This window comes from Mizuhopecten yessoensis, unplaced genomic scaffold (genome assembly GCF_002113885.1).
Source record: "Mizuhopecten yessoensis strain PY_sf001 unplaced genomic scaffold, ASM211388v2 scaffold10803, whole genome shotgun sequence".
NCBI classification, from domain to species: domain Eukaryota; kingdom Metazoa; phylum Mollusca; class Bivalvia; order Pectinida; family Pectinidae; genus Mizuhopecten; species Mizuhopecten yessoensis.
In genome coordinates this window covers 99,124-106,368 of record NW_018408729.1, presented here as the reverse complement: position 1 = coordinate 106,368, position 7,245 = coordinate 99,124, and positions in this window count along the sequence as shown.

Genomic DNA, 7,245 nt, shown 5'->3' with positions numbered 1-7,245 from the left:
CTATTGTTTCCCTGCCGCTACAGAGCGCATGGAGTAAGGATTACAGCCCGTGTGAATACACGTCCCGACTTCCGGTATACCTTATATAATGAAGATGGAGTCACGTGCGGAATGTCTTCCTCCTCCACCGCCGGATCAGCAGTGCAACAGGGTAAACATAGACGGGTGATGCATGCGTAGACACGCCAGCTGGGTTCTCGGCTACAAACACACGATATTTGGATCATAAACACAGTTTTACTCCGGGATCGTTCACACATGCTTTTTGTGGCGCGCATTCACAAAGCATGTGCATTACATTAAACTCACGAAAATTCGTTTAAATTGAACCACGTTATTTCGGCTATTCAATATCAACAATTTCACAGTAGTTAGAATTATAATGGGTGTAATTATAATGAATGTGTGTTATCAAAATTGAAAGGTGCTATATTATCAACCATACATTAGATGATGATAAAGGTTTGTATGTGAGGTAAGAGGTTCTTTGAAGTGGCGGAACGCTACACTGGTTGGTTCAAGGAATTACATGGAACAGTAGGCCATTTTTCAGAAAGACACTACCGAACCCAGCGAAAGTTTCCGGTGGACATGAGACTTTAACGTGCACATGACCATTGGTAAGGAGCTGTTGGATCTATATGGTGGACAATGCAGAAAACAGGGTTCGAGTCCCTGATCGGGCGCGGAAACGTATTGGGTCAGCTACCCAGACCCGGAAGTTGTTCTCCGGATTATCCGTTTTCCTCCCAAATTTACAACGTTTGCGCACTTACAACCAAGCCAACAAATTAAGAGTGTTGAATTTAATTTGAAAAAAAACTTGTTTCAAAAATGATGTAAAACAACTTGTTTTCCTCATTTTAACGAGTCCTATTGAAAGTTTTTATTTTAACGAGTCCTATAGAGATTTATGGTGAAAACGGCTTGAGCTATATACTGGGCACTGGTAACGAGTCATGTAGCTACCCCGACACATGCCTTCACAACACGATATGTTTATATGGAAGACATTTATAATATTCACATTAAGATAAACATTCACATTTGCTGCTATTAGCCAACCATTTTGTTTAGTCGTCTGTGTAATCGCAGGGTCTGCGCAGTAGACTGTATAGCGCTGTTTAATGTTTATACTTACACTCGGTTTATGTTTGCACCCGACATGTAATCTATGTCTTACTGAGCTGGACAGATAACGGAACAGTGTTACCAACATAAAACCTGAAGGGAAGAGCGAGCAACATTACTTTATTAATAACATTTGATTAAGGTGTATAGCGTAAGGGTCTAGTGTATTCTTGCTGTATGAAAAACATAAGTGGTTGAAGGCATAGGTAGTATTAAAAGGGCCGACCAAAAAACTTGAAGTGTGTATTTGTAAGAACACGGCCGCGTTATGGAGACAACAATTGAGTGGTACCAAAGGGAGGTTATCATGTGTTATCTACCTAGCTGTGGAAATTTACAGAAATTTGTTGCAAGTTTTTCAAGTTTTATTATATCCAAATGCAATACAGCATATAGGTTACAAACATACATTATTAAATATTCAAAATTCATATGTAATGTACAAGATGGCGGAGGACAATTCCATTGAAATATATTTAACCTTCAGACATTTTTACAGCATGATATTTCGTAAAGTTGTTGAGCTGGGTACAAACGTATCATTGTCATTATCGTTAATTAAAATTGGTGGTCCAGGTTAATCATCAATGGTATTAAGTATTTCTATTTTAAATCTCGTGTAATGGAGAATTGTTGAACGGTATTAGTGTTTTCGATCGCTTTTTAGCGGCCACAAGGTTATTCACTGGAAACCAAATACAATATAAGTGGTTTCAAATTGCGGATTTGGCAGGTTGTAGAAGGGTTTGATAGGCTTGTCAGGATAGATATCATCCCATATTGACAAAGTAAGATGTTGTCAATGTCCCTTTCAGATCATGGAAGAAAATAAAATAAAAGTTCTAATATAGTAATTTGAAGTTACATACTTTGTACAGTATGTATGAGAGAAATAAAAATCTGAAATCTGACTTCTCGTTATGTACCTCATGTATGTCAGGGGTTTGGTAGAATACAAATATCATTTTTCCAAAACGAGAGTCACGAAGTAAAAATACCATTTTTTTTCTGTGAAATGAATAAATATTAAGTGATACACGACTGAAAAAACAGTATAAGAAAACGAGAAAGCAATGTAGAAAGGTAGCACAATCTTGGGTGCTATATTCGTCAGAGTTTTTTTTCCAGTTACTGGAAGAAAATAAAATAAAAATATTAGAAAAGTTCTAATATAGTAATTTGAATATAAGAACAATAATGTCCTTTTGCGTCCCCACCACGATAACACAGAAGAAATCTCCTTTCCTACGGGGCCTCATATTACTCCTCGAACGACAATGCGTTTTGTTTTTATTAGCTCGGGGAAAATAATAAGCCCAACGAAACCATCTCGTGACATACGACGCTAATATCATGGTTTACTCTTTTTTTCTTCTACCCTATGATTTTTTTCTTTTACTGGGCTTTATTGATCTCCGACAATTTTAGCATGTAATAGCCTGAACGATGAACGTAAAGGGCATGTGTATTTTAGGGGTTTGGTAAAATACAGATAATATTTTTCCAAAACGAGAATCACGAGGGAAAAATACCATTTTTTTCTGTGAAATGAAGAAACATTAAGTGATACACGACTGCAAAACCATTTCACTTTCTATCTGTTGCATTTTACAGTATAAGAAAACGAGAAGGCAATATAGAAAGGTAGCACACTCTCGGGTGCCATATTCTAGTGACGTCCCGTTTAACAACAAAGTCAGAGGCTATTTTTCAGTTTCTGGAAAGAGTGCTCGCACAAATCAGATCATTTGATTGTAATGACGTAAATGTTTTTGTGTTTGTACCAAAGCAGTTTTTGTTTTCTATCGTCGCCTTATCACGGCATCTGAACGGACATTCCGAGTTATTTGTAATGCAGTGAATAGAAAATACTGTCCTGATTGGTCTATATTTGTAACCAGATGACTTCAATGAAATACTCAATAACAGTAAGTTCCCGTATGTTGGAATCATAATATAAATACTGCGCAACAGTCACCCATGACTACAATGATTCGTTGTGACGTCATCATGCCATAGTTACGCTTATAAGTATGTATGGTGAGGTTGTTGTGGTCACTTTGTAAGTGTGTGGGGAAGTGATCTTAATTGTGGTCTTTATTTGAACATGATGTGGTTAGCTATTCACATTCCATCGTGACGTCACTGTCAACGCGTCATCCATATAAGCAATGAATGAACGTATAATAGATATTGGAGAAACATTACAATTTTACCTCACAAAATATATACCAAAGAAATATCGCATTTGTTTAACTCAAATACGTACATCTACCCATTCTTTGGCTATAGAAGTTGGAAGGTATACTAATATACCTAGAGAACGTAGATATTGTAAACAGTGTACCTCCCCCTCTGAATTAGAGGACGAATTTCATTTTTATTGGTCTGTTCTAAATTCCAAAATCTCAGATCTCGTTTTATCAAAAGCTATTATTGGAAAAAAACATCTGTGTTTAAAGTCGTCCAGTTATTGAGTGTCCATAATATTAAAGAATTGTGTATACTAGGAAAATTATGAGGCAAACAAATAAAGGGTATTATAATGGAATATGATTGTTTTCATCCTCTCTACATTGTCCATGATTTGTGTATAATATGTATTGTATACTGATGGGCCAATGACCCAAAGTTTGAATAAAACTTGAAACTTGAAACTTGACTACATTGTATGGTCCTTGAACAAACATTGCTATTGATGACGAACTTAAGAAAGCCCGGTAGGGCTTCATGTAAGTTTGTCAGCAATAGAAATGTGTGTTGTAGCTAGGACGTAACAATATTTGCTAAAACATTTTATTATTTATATCAACATTTTGATAGAGTAGTTATGCGTTACTTAGTTACTTAGAACATTTTTTTAACAGTAAATTAAGTGAAATTGATGACGTCACAAAAGAGATTGATGACGTTACAATAGCAAATGTTGTTATAGTCTCACAACAACCTTTGCCTTCTCAATGCATTACAATGGCAGGACGCAGGTCAAATGTAAATAAAGACAATTTTACATGTATCAATGAAACAAGATATATGACTACCATACACAGTACCGTATGATAATGATGGTGAAATACTCCGGTGATTAGTAAGTGTTATAAACAGTTAAAACCTGTACAACAATGACCATTAAAGGTGGTCTCTTAACCCCGGTGGTCTCTTTATACAGGTTTTGATCACAATTAAAAACGCTTCATTAAGGACATTAAAGGTGATATCTTAACCCCGGTGGTCTCTTAATACAGGTTTTGTTCACAATCAAAACCGCTACTACAAGGACCAGCAAGGGTGGTCTCTTAATACAGGTGTTCTCTTAATACAGGTGTTCTCTTAATACAGGTTTTGTTCACAATCAAAACCGCTTCTACAAGGACCAGCAAGGATGGTCTCTTAATACAGGTGTTCTCTTTATACAGGTTTTTCACCCACAATTAAACATTACAACATGGGACATTGAAAGTGGTCTCAAACTACATGTGGTCTCCTAATAGAATAAGATCACCAAATACCAGCAAAATTGACTAGGTTTGACGTGTCGGCGAATTGGACATTTCAAGAAGAGAAATTTAATAGGTTTATTTAGATGCATAAAGGTGACGTGTGTCTTGTGTAAAAACCAATTGTCAACGACATAATCTAAACTTTATTTTTGTATAAATATAAATCTAGGTCACCTCTCTAAAATGCATATTTTTACTTGTTTATAGAATATTTTGCAACCGGTTTAGATTATTATTAATCTTTAAAGGCTTTTTAACCTATATTATGGGTCCATAAATACTCAGAATTAATTTTTGAACCCGTTTTTTGAGTAACTTTTTCTTAACGTACAGGCTACACTACAGTGAGGTAAGCTTTGGAGTTATAGAATACATCAATGTTTTCCAAGTGGTTATCCAGTTCAGTTTTGAAACAGTTTTAGTTATTAGCAGATACTTTATAACAATACATCTGATACATATGTACATCAAACAACATGAGATATTGCTGAATCTATCTATGAAATATTGCTGAATCTATCTATGAAATAATGCTGAAACAATCTATGAGATATTGCTGAATCTATCTATGAAATATTGCTGAATCTATCTATGAAATATTGCTGAATCTGTCTTTGAAATATTGCTGAATCTATGAAATATTGCTGAATCTATCTCTGAAATATTGCTGAATCTATCTATGAAATATTGCTGAATCTATCTATAAAATATTGCTGAACCCGTCTATGAAATATTGCTGAATCTATCTAAGAAATATTGTTGAATCTATCTACGAAATATTGCTGAATCTGTCTTTGAAATTTTGCTGAACCTATGAAATATTGCTGAATCTATCTCTGAAATATCGCTGAATCTGTCTATGAAATATTGCTGAATCTATGAAATATTGCTGAATCTATGAAATATTGCTGAATCTATGAAATAATGCTGAAACTATCTATGAGATATTGCTGAATCTATCTATGAAATATTGCTGAATCTATCTAAGAAATATTGCTGAATCTATAAAATAATGCTGAAACTGTCTATGAAATATTGCTGAATCTATGAAATATTGGTGAATCTATCCATGAAATATTGCTGAATCTATCTATGAAATATTGCTGAATCTATCTATGAAATAATGCTGAAACTATCTATGATATATTGCTGAATCTATCTATGAAATATTGCTGAATCTATGAAATATTGGTGAATCTATCCATGAAATATTGCTGAATCTATCTATGAAATAATGCTGAAACTATCTATGAGATATTGCTGAATCTATCTATGAAATATTGCTGAATCTATCTAAGAAATATTGCTGAATCTATGAAATAATGCTGAAACTATCTATGAAATATTGCTGAATATATGAAATAATGCTGAATCTATCTATGAAATATTGCTGAATCTATCTATGAAATATTGCTGAATCTATCTATAAAATATTGCTGAATCCGTCTATGAAATATTGCTGAATCTATCTAAGAAATATTGTTGAATCTATCTACGAAATATTGCTGAATCTGTCTTTGAAATATTGCTGAATCTATGAAATATTGCTGAATCTATCTCTGAAATATTGCTGAATCTATCTATGAAATATTGCTGAATCTCTGAAATATTGTTGAATCTATCTATGAAATATTGTTGAATCTATCTAAGAAAAATTGCTGAATCTATCTATGAAATATTGCCGAATCTATGAAATATTGCTGAATCTATGAAATATTGCTGAATCTATCTCTAAAATACTGCTGAATCTATCTCTGAAATATTGATGAATCTACCTATGAAATAATACTGAATCTACCTATGAAATAATGCTGAATCTACCTATGAAATAATGCTGAATCTGTCCATGTGTAATCTACTCTCTCTGTCATGTTTTATTTGATTGATATTATTTTTTTTTGACCTCTTGTAACACACTTTGTGTGTCAAAGCGTAATAAAAAAATCTTGAATCTTGAAATCTTGATATTACATTTACCGGTAAGTTATTTCAAACATTTGCAGTTCTTAGTTATACACTGTTCGGGGTAGGGGTCCGGGAGGGGTCACCTACCTTCACATGTTAGCCCCATAAATATTTCGCCAGCGCTTTGTGTTAAAATTGTCAAACGAGTCTCTAACAAACTGTTGATATTGTTGCTCTGGATGGCTGCTTGACGTTGTACCTTAAATGGTCAGTTTTGTAGAAAATGACGAAAGGGTATTTCGAATGGTTAGTAACTGTGGTAAGGGGGGCAACTCTATCTCTTTTCACCTTTCTGTATGCATAAAAAGTAAAATAAGATTTTGATTCCATTTGATCGTCCGGATGTAACACTTAATAACAGAAATGGTATCTACCCTACCAAAACTTTAGAACAAAACCCGTATTTCAATAACTCTAACTTAATTGAACATTTTTTATCAGGATATTTCGTTGATGGTTTTGTAATAGGGAAAAGTCTGGGGAGGGTTATCAAATAAAATGCAAATTAAAAAGGTACTGCATTTCTTTCAACAGAGAATCTACAACGTCATAAGTATACCAATAAAACTTTTATACAAAATACAACTGATATTTACAAAAAAAAATAAAAATGATCATGATTCATGTATCAGTACTTACACGACTACAT